Genomic DNA, 13507 nt, shown 5'->3' on the forward strand with positions numbered 1-13507 from the left:
GTACAGGAGGAGAGAGGACCCTGCCCGCGAGGGCTCACAGTCTACAGGGAATGGGTGAGGATACAGCGGGGGAGGTTAGTGCTGGTTTGGCAGCGATATACTTTACTAAGGGGGATGGGTGAGGATACAGTAGAGGAGGGTAGTGCTGGTTGTGCAGCTGTGTAGTGGAATGAGGAGGAAGGGTGAGGATACAGTAGGGGAGGGTAGTGCTGGTTGTGCAGCGGTATAGTGGGATGAGTGTGGATACAATAGAGGAGGGTAGTAATGGTTATGAAGCGGTATACTTTACTGAGAGGGATGGGTGAGGATACAGTAGAGGAGGGTAGTGCTTGTTATGCAGCGGCATAGTGGACTGAGGAGGATGAGTGAGGGTAGTGCAGGTTGTGCAGCGGTATAGTTTACGGAGGAGGATGGGTGAGGATACAATAGGAGAGGGTAGTGCTGGTTGTGCAGCGGCATAGTGGACTGAGGAGGATGAGTGAGGGTAGTGCTGGTTGTGCAGCGGTATAGTTTACGGAGGAGGATGGGTGAGGATACAGTAGGGGAGAGCAAAGCTGGTTATGCAGCGGTATAGTGGAATGATGGGAATGGGTGAGGATATAGTAGGGGAGGGTAGTGCTGGTTGTGCAGTGGTATAGTGGGATGACTGAGGATACAGTAGAGGAGGGTAGTGCTGGTTGTGCAGCAGTATACTTTACTGAGGGGGATGGGTGAGGATATACCCTGTTTCCGCCGAAACTAAGACACTGTCTATATATATATATATATATATATATATATATATATATATATATATATATATATATATATATATATATATATATATATATATATATATATATATATATATATAATATAGAGAGAGAGAGAGATTTTTTTGCCCTGAAAAAAGCACTAGGTCTTATTTTTAGGGGTATCTTATTCTCAAGGAGACATGGTTTGCGGTAAGTTTACCCCCACGAAAAGCAGACCTCCCCCGCCCTCCTTCCCAGGATCATCATACTTACCAGCCCCGGGCGTCTGTATGGTTCCCAGAACCTTCTGTGACCTCCCAGCAGGTGTGCTGCACATCTCCCCTGTGTCTGGCTGTCATCAGAACACGCACGTACGTACGTGTGTGTGTGTGTGTGTGTATATAAAATTATGTGTGTACGTATATATATATATATATATATATATATATATATATATATATATATATATATATATATATATATATATATATATATATATATATATATATGTACACACATAATTTTTCCCTGTGATCTCCCAGCAGCTTTGCTCCCCTGCGTCTGGCCGACACTCACACATCAGAACACAGTCACACATCACATTCCACATCATTTCTCCCTGTGCTCTCCGGTGGGCGCTCCCAGCAGCTGTGCTGCACGACGTCCTCCTCTGCCTCCTGCCAACACTCACAGATCCGATCGCATACATACCTTCACACACACACTCACACATCAGACAGCATACACGCACACATCCGATCACATACACTCACACACACTCACGATATCCCACATAACGATATAATCGCGCTCACACACTCACAACATCCGGACATACCACATGATTCCGGCCATGTGATACTCTGGCAGGTCCTGGAAGATCACTGCACAGTGCACAGTACCGTACCGTATCGCCACCGAGAAGCAAGCGATATTGCTGGATGTGGTGAATGTGCGGATGCGATCTGTAGTGTGTGTGTGTATATGTCTATGTGATCTGATGTGTATGTTCCGCCGCAGGACCTTGATGCGCTCACCTACTCCGGTGTCTGGTGTGTATGATCGAGGGTCTCCTCTCTTCTTTCTTCTGTCCTTTGGGGGTGCCCGCTGTCTATAATGAAGTGTCCTGCAGGATTCTTTAACTTTTTCACCGCTGCATGACACTTCATTATTGACCGTGGCTAGGTCTTATTTTCTGGGGATGTCTTATATTTAAGCATCCCTGAAAATTCCTGCTAGGTCTTATTTTCGGGGGAGGTCTTATTTTCGGGGAAACGCGTTAGTAAGGGAGGGTGAAGCTGGTTATGCAGTGGTATAGTGGAACGAGGATTTTTGCAGCTTGTTGTAATGCGTATTCAACTTTAAAGGGAACCAATCACCAGGATTTTCGTATATAAGCTAAAGCCAGTGCTATACTGGCACTATCAGGCTGATTCTATACATGCATGTAGTGGTCAGCTCACTGACTGATTCTCAGATAACTCATTCTGGAGTCTGCAGTAGACAATGCAACACTGAGGCTATAGAAGGAAAATGGTGCAAATTCAATTACAAAATAATTGATGTACAGTGTGTGTGTGTGTGTGTGTGTGTGTGTGTGTGTGTGTATATAGTATATATTATAATATAATTTTTCTTTTTGTAACACCTCCTTGTATCTCCATTTATGAACTGAGAGCATAATTAAAGCGAATTGTATAAGATGTGTTCCTCTCAGAACCGTAGGAATGTATGGTACTGGTGCTTGTTTGTTTTCCTCGGAGTCTTGATGATGTTGGTTTCGGCTCGTGACTGTGCTGACAGGAATGCCGTCTCTCCTTCGGTGTAGATTAGAGACAGTAACTTGTATCTCTTCCGCTTGTAGGCAGGGCTGTGGAGTCGGTAAGCCAAACCTTCGACTCCGACTCCGACTCCGACTCCTCAAATTCTCTTGCACCGACTCCGACTCCGGCTCCGACTCCGACTCCGGCTCCGACTCCGACTCCTACATATATTGCTTATAGTTAGGTGAAAAATTTATTGTAGTACATGAATATGTGTATGTGAACATCAGACATTTAATAATTTTTATGATACAATAATCAAGATATTTGGATAGAACATAAAATATATTTATTGGAATACAACTTTAGAACACAAAAAACTGTAATAAATTGTAAATATGTAATACACTATGTAATATACAGTAGATTACATATATATCTTGTGTGTGTATATACACTGTATATATATATATATTATATATATTACATATTTACAATTTATTAGTTTTTTTGTGTTCTAAAGTTGTATTCCAATAAATATTTTATGTTCTATCCAAATATCTTGATTATTGTATCATAAAAACAATTAAATGTCTGATGTTCACATTGTACTACAATAAATTTTTCACTTAAATATAAGCATTATACTAAATGTTGTTATTTAGTAAAATATTCAGCACATTCTGCATTGCACTCCTGTCCCCAATTTATTATATATTTTAGGAGTCGGAGTCGGTGCATTTTATACCGACTCCGACTCCGACTCCACCAAAATGAGCTCCGACTCCGACTCCGACTCCACGACTCCGACTCCGACTCCACAGCCCTGCTTGTAGGGAGGTTTTGAGGAACCTTGTAACGTTTGTGTTATTGTGTTGAATGGAGTGAGGTGATCAGAGAATGACCACCTTCCTACAGTGGGGATCAGTCATAGCCTTCATTTCCTGGATTATTGCAGTCTCTAATATTTGTGCACCTCAAATGGAGGGTGTGCAAGGTCGGGTGAGTACTCAGAGGCGGCTCGCCAGTGTCTTGGTGAATGTGTTGCTTCCACCTGGTGTATTTGGACTTTCTTTTTGTGGTCTAGTTGTTGGACCCTCGATATGGCTCCTAGAGAGATGGAACTGTCTCCTCTAGTCTCCAGAATACAGTTCATCCTGCCCTGTATTTCCGCAGCATATTACAGTACGTGTGGAGGGGTTTTAAGAAAGTCATTGAAAAGTAGCAGAAAGATTCAGTAGGGATTTGGTCATTCTGTAGCCGATTTGTGGTGAATTCTCATTTTACTGAAATTGATTCCTATCATTAGTTGTTGAACCTTTATGGTGGAAAAATATAAAAACGCCGCAGTTCTTGGAAATATTAGACCCCCCCTACCCATTAGATGACTGACAGCCAAACAGTATTTTGCTGGATGGTCTGTGTGGCGGCCATCTTAGCCGACTCTCCCATACACAGACATGTTCTTCATGAGAAAGCTGCCGGCTGACACGTCTACATCACCAGTCTGAAATCTACACTTCACCCGAGAATCAGTCGGCTGGCGCCCCCATACACATTAGTCTGTTCCACCGATATCGGCGGGTTCATCCGACATTAGACTAATGTGTTAGAAGTCTGTCATGTATATAATCTGTCTATGATACAGAGTTTAGAGCCCAAAACACATTAGTAGGTATGATGTTTGTCTTTTGTATGATGCTTTTAAAGAGAGATGAGTAAAGCCAAATTTGTAAAGGGTGTCTGGATTGCTGGACATTTTGTTTTATTGTGTTCTATAGACCCCTAAACTCTGATCTGCATCCCTGATATAGTAAGTCGCAATATTCACAATTTTCAGTTATATTAGACATTGTAGAAGCCACTACATGGTCATCTTACGTTAAATACATATTGTTACAGATAAACACTTATTCGGGTATAGCCCATACAGATCATGGCCGAACATACATGAATCCTCCTTAACTTATAAAGCCACGTGCACATGTTGAGTATTTGGTGAGTTTTTTACCTCAGTATTTGTAAGCCAAAATCAGGAGTGGAACAGAGGAAAAGTATACGGTAAGGCTAATTTCACACCTGAATTTTTGCCGGTTTGCCGGGTTCGGCACACGTCAGTACAGTGTATACAGTAATATGGCAGCGTGATATGCGCCGGTCACATACTGTTATGTGACCGGCGCACGTGACCGGCGCTTGTCGCGCTGCCATTGTACTGTATACACTGTACTGGCGTGTGCCGAACCCGGCAAACCGGCGAAAAGCCGGATGTGTGACACTAGCCTAATAGGAACACGGGCACCACTTCTGCATTATTCACCCACTCCTGGTTTTTGGCTACAAATACTCAGGTAAATCTCACCAAATACTTGACGTGTGCACGAGGCCTTACAGATACTGATTTCAAAAACTCACCAAAAACTCAGTGTGCACATGGCCTTACAAATACTGCAGTTAAAACTCACCAAATACTCGACGTGTGCACAAGGCCTTAGACCCTGGCATACCCTCTTAGTTTATTAAGCTGAAAAAATGACCTTGTTTTTCCTGAAGTTTTTTTTTTTTTTTTTTTGTCTTTTGTGTTTTTTTTCCTTATTTTTTTGCATCATATATTAATAGTGAGTGGCTTTCAAGCCGCCTGAAGAATGGTCGGATCACTTCTTTTACCAATTAGCTGCTTTTGAAGCCTGAATTTGTCAAATGAAGCTCAAAAAACCTGAATAAGTGGACGGCTAGTCTTTCTAACACTACGGTTATTCTTTTGCTTGTTTTTTAGCACTTTTTTTTTTTTTTTTTTTAGGCAGGTGTTCATATACCCTGAAAGAAGTATTTGCACTAGAAGAGCTCCCGTGACTTTCGCCCTAGGGTGTTTGAGTATTTGCCGTCGTCTGTAAATTCTCCTATCCTGAAATAACACCATCTAGAGTAACAGTGGCTCGTCTGTAAAGTGGTGCGCCACAAAGCACACAGCGTGACTGCCAATTGCTGGAGCACATGGCAAGGAAAACTAATCTTTGTTCTGGTACAGTATTCACTACTGCTTTCCAGACTGCGTCCCATAAGCACAAAAACAACAGCTCAACATGAGCTTCTGGAATTAGATTTCCTTGGCCAGGCAACTACACACATTTCCAAGACCACCATGGGTCATGGTAGACTTTGTGGGGTGCTGCCATTGGAATTGGAGGAGACTGATGAAACTTAATTGGCTAGTTGAACTGACAAATCTTGGTCTGGCAGATGCTTGATATCTACCTCCTATAGAAATGTGCAGTTGCCAACCATAATTGGTTAGTTCAAGAGGAAAAATGTTCTTCAGGTGCTTTTTGGGATCTGTGCTGGGCCAGTTCACATGTCCTATAATAGTACCGCTGTACAGCAAACTCCATAGACGTGTTCTCTTGAAGACCTTGAATGACCTGCAGTGAACCCTTCCCTGAGGGCAAAGCTTCATCAATAACAGTTAGGCCGGGGCCACACGGGGCACTACTGCGATGCTCACATGACACTCGGCTCGCGCTGGCAGAACAGCAGGAGCCGAGTGTCATGCTAGTATCCTTGTGACTGACGTCTGACTGTGCGTGCGGACCTCAGCTGCGGGGGACGGGTTGGCATTGAGGAGAGGAGGGAGGGATTTCTCTCCCTCTCTCCTGCGTAGCCGGCTATTGTGATTCTCGCTCTGCCCGCACAGTACACCGGTGTATCACAAGTGCAGTGTGATTTTTCTCTCGCCCCATTCACTTGAATGGGTGCGAGAGAAAGAGTCTCGCATTACAGTCGCAGCATGCTGCGATTGTTTTCTCGGTCCGATTAGGGCTGAGAAAATAATTGCTCATGTGCGCTGACACACAGGCTAGAATTGGTCCGAGGGGAATGCGATGTTTTATCACACTCCACTCGCACCGATTTTCTCACCGTGTGGCTTAGGCCTTACATGAAGCCCATCGGCCGATTTCTAGTGGAGGATGTTCTAGTGAACTTGCTAATGCCCATAGTTTAGTTAAAAGGAATTTGTCATCAGGTTTTTGCCACCTAATCTGATACCCTGTTTCCCCGAAAATAAGACATCCCCTGAAAATAAGATGTACTGTATTAGAGTTTTTGCTGAATTGCTAAATATAAGGCCTCCCCCCAAAGTAAGACCCAGGAAAGTTTTTGTTTGGAAGCATGCCCGCCAAACAGAACACCAGGGCATGTTGTACATGGAAATAATGGTAGTAGCAAGAAATTCTTGATAGGATTCACAGTTTCTGTTTATGCCGGTTTGTGACGACAACTACTGTATAGTATATAATAAATGTCCATTTTTTTCTGTTGAACAATAAATTTTTATTGAATTTTTCTTCATGGAAAAATAAGACCTCCCCTGAAAATAAGACCTAGCGCATCTCTTGGAGCAAAAACTAATATAAGACACTGTCTTATGTTCGGGGAAACAGGGTAGCAGCATAATGTAGAGACAGAAATTTTTAAATTGTAGAGTTTTGTTTTTTTTTTACATTTTTTTTATAGCATAATTTTTATTTCTTTGTCGCTCTATTGGGAGACCCAGACAATTGGGTGTATAGGCTATGCCTCCGGAGGCCGCACAAAGTATTACACTCAAAAGTGTTAAGCCCCTCCCCTTCTGCCTATACACCCCCCGTGCTCCCACGGGCTCCTCAGTTTTTTGCTTTGTGCGAAGGAGGTCAGACACGCACGCACAGCTCCACAGATTGGTCAGCAGCAGCTGCTGACCAGGTCGGATGGAAGAAAAGTGGGCCCATATAGGGCCCCCAGCATGCTCCCTTCTCACCCCGCTCTTGTCGGCGGTGTTGTTAAGGTTGAGGTATCCATTGCGGGTACGGAGGCTGGAGCCCACATGCTGTTTTCCTTCCCCATCCCCCTCAGGGCTCTGGGCGAAGTGGGATCCTATCGGTCTCCAGGCACTGAGACTGTGCTTCATCCACAACTCCTGTGGAGCCTGCTGGATAGGAGCCGGGTACCGTTCAGGGACATGGCCCTGCTACTTGAAGGTACTCTGTATCCCTGTGGGGACCGCGCACGGCAACACCTCAGCTTTGCTGGGTGTGCTAGTGCACCGGGGACCGCGGCGCTGACCGGGTTAAACTGTGCCATTACACACTCAGCGTCGCTGAGTGTGTTTATATGTAGGGGCTACCGCGCTAACCGCCGCTGCCATGAGAAACTGCGGCGCGGCTGGGACTTGTAGTTCGCCGGGGACTTCGGCGCCGGCCGCGCTTTTACGGCGGCCACGCTTATACTCGAGTCCCCGGCTTTCTTGCGGCCTAGTTTCCTTTTCTCCCGCCCCCAGCCCTGACAGGCAGGGGAAGGGCGGGACGCTGCACGGAACGAGCAGCACTGAGGGCTGGAGTATGATTTCCATACTCCACCCCCCTCACTGTGCACAGTGTGAGCACCAGTTCCCGCACTTTCTCGGCCACGCCCACGGCTCCCTCCTCTCGTCAGGACGCCGCAGCCATTCCTGTCAGCTCCTCCGACGCTGCAGAGAGGGACAAACCCTGGGAGACCCAGACACGGTCTCTGGTGGCCTCACAACCGCTTTAAAGCGGGTGGTAAGCAGCACCTGTTGGTGCTAGCCCCATGGTGCTGTAGTGTATTGATACATTATTTGTTTATAGTATACTTTTTCACTGTATGAGCACAGTTCATTCTGGCTATATACCCTATTGTGTTACTCAGGGAAAACAATAGCATGGCGCCCACAAAGGCAGGGGTGCCAAAACACAGGCTTATTATGCTGCCTGTGCCGCTTGTACGACCCAGCTGCCGGCAGGTTCCACTGACCCTCATTGTGTGCAATGTTCGGCCCCTGTGGCACTTCTTCAGCCAGAGCCTCTGCTAAGAGGGGCCCAGGGGGAGCCACCTGTTGACACTGTCCAGGTGACGGGGACTGAGTTTGCAAAACTCTCTGAGACTATGGCTAAGATACTAGAAGCCTTGCAGTCCAGGCCGGTATCTCAGCAAAGGGACTCTGTTGAATCATTGTTCCCTGGCCCCCCTCAGTTGGACCAACAATGTCCTCCCGGGGTATCTCATACATCCCAGGCTGAGGGTTCTGACTTAGACCCCAGTCCCAGACCAACTAAGCGGGCTCGCTTAGAATTTCCCTCGACATCATATTGTTCAGGGTCTCAGCGGGGGGAATCTCTGGTTGATGATGCGGAGACAGCTGATCAGGATTCTGATCCTGAGGGCGCTCTCAATCTTAATACTCCAGACGGGGACGCCATAGTGAACGATCTTATTGCGTCCATCAATCAAATGCTGGATATTTCTCCCTCAACTCCTCCGGCGGAGGAGTCAGCTTCTCAGCAGGAGAAATTCCGTTTCAGGTTCCCCAAGCGTACACCGAGTATGTTTCTAGACCACTCTGATTTCAGAGAGGCAGTCCAGAATCACCATGCTTGTCCAGATAAGCGTTTTTTTCTAAGCGCCTTAAGGATACACGTTATCCTTTTCCCCCTGACGTGGTTAAAGGTTGGACTCAGTGTCCCAAAGTGGATCCTCCAATCTCCAGACTGGCGGCTAGATCCATACTTGCAGTGGAAGATGGGGCCTCGCTCAAAGATGCCACTGACAGGCAGATGGAGCTCTGGTTGAAATCCATCTATGAAGCTATCGGAGCTTCTTTTGCCCCAGCATTCGCAGCCGTATGGGCGCTACAAGCTATCTCAGCAGGTCAAGCGCAAATTGAAGCAGCCACATGCACGTCCGCGCCACAGGTGGCATCCATTACCACCCAGACCTCGGCATTTGCGTCTTACGCTATTAATGCTGTCCTGGACTCTGCGAGCCGTACGGCGGTTGCGGCCGCCAATTCGGTGGTACTCCGCAGGGCCTTGTGGCTACGGGAATGGAAGGCAGATTCTGCTTCCAAAAAGCGCTTAACCAGTTTGCCAATTTCTGGCGACAGGCTGTTTGGCGAGCGTTTGGATGAAATCATCAAACAATCCAAGGGAAAGGATACATCCTTACCCCAGCCCAAACAGAACATACCCCAACAAAGGAGAGGGCAGTCGAGGTTTCGGTCCTTTCGGGGCGAGGGCAGGTCCCAATTCTCCTCGTCCAAAAGGTCTCAGAAAGAACAAAGGAACTCTGATGCATGGCGGTCTAAGTCACGTCCTAAAAAGACCACCGAAGGCGCCGCTAACAAAGCGGCTTCCTCATGACTTTCGACCTCCTCTAGCAGCATCCTCGGTCGGTGGCAGGCTCTCCCGCTTTTGCGACACCTGGCTGCCACAAATAAAAGACCGCTGGCTGAGAGACATTCTGTCTCACGGTTACAAGATAGAGTTCACCTCTCGTCCCCCGACTCGATTCTTCAGGTCATCCCCGCCTCCCGAGCGAGCCGAGGCTCTTCTGCAGGCGCTGCGCACTCTGAAGGCAGAAGGAGTGGTGATCCCTGTTCCTCTCCAGCAACAGAGCCACGGTTTTTACTCCAACTTGTTTGTGGTCCCAAAGAAGGACGGGTCTTTCCGCCTGGTCCTGGACCTGAAACTGCTCAACAAACACGTAAAAGCCAGACGGTTCAGGATGGAATCCCTCCGCTCCGTCATTGCCTCAATGTCCGAAGGAGATTTCCTTGCATTGATCGATATCAAAGATGCTTATCTCCACGTACCGATTGCTACAGAACACCAGCGCTTCTTGCGCTTCGCCATAGGAAACGAACAGCTGCAATTCGTGGCACTGCCGTTCGGCCTGGCAACAGCCCCACGGGTTTTTACCAAGGTTATGGCTACTGTAGTAGCGCTCCTACACTCGCAGGGTTACTCGGTGATCCCGTACTTGGACGATCTGCTAATCAAGGCACCTCTCAAGAGGCATGCCAACGCAGTCTCGACGCTACCCTGGAGACTCTCCAGGGTTTCGGGTGGATCATCAATTTTCCAAAGTCAAATCTGACACCAGGCCCAATCACTGACGTATCTTGGCATGGAGTTTCATACCCTCTCAGCCATAGTGAAGCTTCCGCTGATCAAGCAGCAGTCACTACAGAAAGGGGTACAATCTCTCCTTCAAGGCCAGTCACACCCCTTGAGGCGCCTCATGCACTTCATGGGGAAGATGGTGGCAGCAATGGAGGCAGTCCCTTTCGCGCAGTTTCACCTGCGTCCCCTTCAATGGGACATCCTACGCAAATGGGACAGGAAGCCGACGTCCCTCGACAGGACCGTCTCCCTCTCTCAGGCGACCAAAGCTTCCCTTCGGTGGTGGCTTCTTCCCACTTCATTATCGAAGGGGAAATCCTTCCTACCCCCATCCTGGGAAGTAGTCACGACGGACGCGAGTCTGTCAGGGTGGGGAGCGGTTTTTCTCCACCACAGGGCTCAGGGTACGTGGACCCAGCAAGAGTCCTCGCTTCAGATCAATGTTCTGGAAATACGGGCAGTGTATCTTGCCCTGAAAGCGTTCCAGCAGTGGCTGGAAGGCAAGCAGATCTGAATTCAGTCGGACAATTCCTCAGCGGTGGCATACATCAACCACCAAGGCGGCACACGCAGCCGGCAAGCCTTCCAGGAAGTCCGGCGCATTTTGATGTGGGTGGAAGCCACGGCCTCCACCATATCCGCAGTTCACATCCCAGGCGTGGAAAACTGGGAAGCAGATTATCTCAGTCGCCAGGGCATGGACGCAGGGGAATGGTCCCTTCACCCGGACGTGTTTCAGGAGATCTGTTGCCACTGGGGGGTGCCGGACGTCGACCTCATGGCGTCCCGGCACAACAACAAGGTACCAATGTTCATGGCACGGTCTCAAGATCCCAGAGCTATGGCGGCAGACGCCTTAGTTCAGGATTGGTCGCAGTTTCAGCTCCCTTATGTGTTTCCTCCGCTGGCACTGTTGCCCAGAGTGTTACGCAAGATCGGGGCCGACTGCCGCCGCGCCATCCTCGTCGCTCCAGACTGGCCGAGGAGGTCGTGGTACCCGGATCTGTGGCATCTCACGGTCGGCCAACCGTGGGCACTACCAGACCGAACAGACTTGCTATCTCAAGGGCCGTTTTTCCATCTGAATTCTGCGGCCCTCAACCTGACTGTGTGGCCATTGAGTCCTGGATCCTAGCGTCTTCAGGGTTATCTCAAGACGTCATTGCCACTATGAGACAGGCTAGGAAACCAACGTCCGCCAAGATCTATCACAGGACGTGGAAAATTTTCCTGTCGTGGTGCTCTGCTCAGGGTTTTTCTCCCTGGCCATTTGCATTACCTACTTTTCTGTCCTTCCTTCAATCTGGACTGGAAAAGGGTTTGTCGCTCGGCTCCCTTAAGGGACAAGTCTCAGCGCTCTCTGTGTTTTTCCAGAAGCGCCTAGCCAGACTTCCACAGGTACGCACGTTCCTGCAGGGGGTTTGTCACATAGTTCCACCTTACAAGCGGCCGTTAGAACCCTGGGATCTAAACAGGGTGCTGATGGTTCTTCAGAAACCACCATTCGAGCCAATGAGAGATATTTCCCTCTCACGACTTTCGCAGAAAGTGGTTTTTCTAGTAGCAGTCACTTCTCTTCGGAGAGTGTCTGAGCTAGCAGCGTTGTCGTGCCAAGCCCCTTTCCTGGTGTTTCACCAGGACAAGGTGGTTCTACGTCCGGTTCCGGAATTTCTCCCTAAGGTGGTATCCCCCTTTCATCTCAATCAGGATATTTCCTTACCTTCTTTTTATCCTCATCCAGTTCACCAATGTGAAAAGGATTTGCACTTGTTAGATTTGGTGAGAGCACTCAGACTCTACATTTCTCGTACGGCGCCCCTGCGCCGCTCGGATGCACTCTTTGTCCTTGTCGCTGGCCAGCGTAAAGGGTCACAGGCTTCCAAATCAACCCTGGCTCGGTGGATCAAGGAGCCAATTATCGAAGCTTACCGTTCGGCTGGGCTTCCGGTTCCCTCAGGGCTGAAGGCCCATTCTACCAGAGCCGTGGGCGCGTCCTGGGCTTTGAGGCACCAGGCTACGGCTCAGCAGGTGTGTCAGGCGGCTACCTGGTCGAGCCTGCACACTTTCACGAAGCACTATCAGGTGCATACCTATGCTTCGGCGGATGCCAGCCTAGGTAGACGAGTCCTTCAGGCGGCGGTTGCCCACCTGTAGGAAAGGGCCGTTTTACGGCTCTCTTACGAGGTATTATTTTACCCACCCAGGGACTGCTTTTGGACGTCCCAATTGTCTGGGTCTCCCAATAGAGCGACACAGAAGAAGGGAATTTTGTTTACTTACCGTAAATTCCTTTTCTTCTAGCTCTAATTGCGAGACCCAGCGCCCGCCCCTGTTTTTTTGTGTACACATGTTGTTCATGTTGAATGGTTTCAGTTCTCCGATATTCCTTCGGATTGAAGTTACTTTAAACCAGTTTTTAATTCTTTATCCTCCTTCTTGCTTTTGCACCAAAACTGAGGAGCCCGTGGGAGCACGGGGGGTGTATAGGCAGAAGGGGAGGGGCTTAACACTTTTGAGTGTAATACTTTGTGCGGCCTCCAGAGGCATAGCCTATACACCCAATTGTCTGGGTCTCCCAATTAGAGCTAGAAGAAAAGGAATTTACGGTAAGTAAACAAAATTCCCTTCTTTTTTTATTTTTATTTTTTCTATTTTTGACTTTATTTTTTGTCCTCTTAGAGGATTTGAACCTGCGCTTGCTTGATTGCTTAGGGGGATCTACACACGATCAGGACACGCTGCGTCCTGGATGCAGTGGGTCCTGACCCCCGCAAGTCTCCTCCGCAGGAGACCGTAGCTGCTCATTCTCACGATCCGGGCTCAGGCAGTTGCGGTCTCTTGCTGTGTTCTCCCTGTCGAGAACGCTTGCGTCTCCGCAGCAAAAAGTACGGCATCTCGGGAAGCTACACCGAAAGTCAGTTTTCGCTGCGGGAAAATAAAGCATAGTGGGCACGGGATTTCTATAAATCCCATCCACTGTGATTGTACTGTACAATGCAGCGTTTTAGACACAGGGAAAACACACTGCGTCCAAAACGCTGTGAACCCTGATCAT

At 48.1% G+C, this 13507-nt stretch overlaps 1 protein-coding gene across 1 annotated transcript in view; it reads left to right on the top strand.

Moving 5' to 3' along the window:
* DYRK3 (dual specificity tyrosine phosphorylation regulated kinase 3) overlaps nt 1-13507 on the top strand; it is a 60397-nt gene that overhangs the window by 3990 nt on the left and 42900 nt on the right. The window lies entirely within an intron of this gene.

Source organism: Anomaloglossus baeobatrachus, chromosome 2, assembly GCF_048569485.1.
Source record: "Anomaloglossus baeobatrachus isolate aAnoBae1 chromosome 2, aAnoBae1.hap1, whole genome shotgun sequence".
In the NCBI taxonomy this organism is placed as follows: domain Eukaryota; kingdom Metazoa; phylum Chordata; class Amphibia; order Anura; family Aromobatidae; genus Anomaloglossus; species Anomaloglossus baeobatrachus.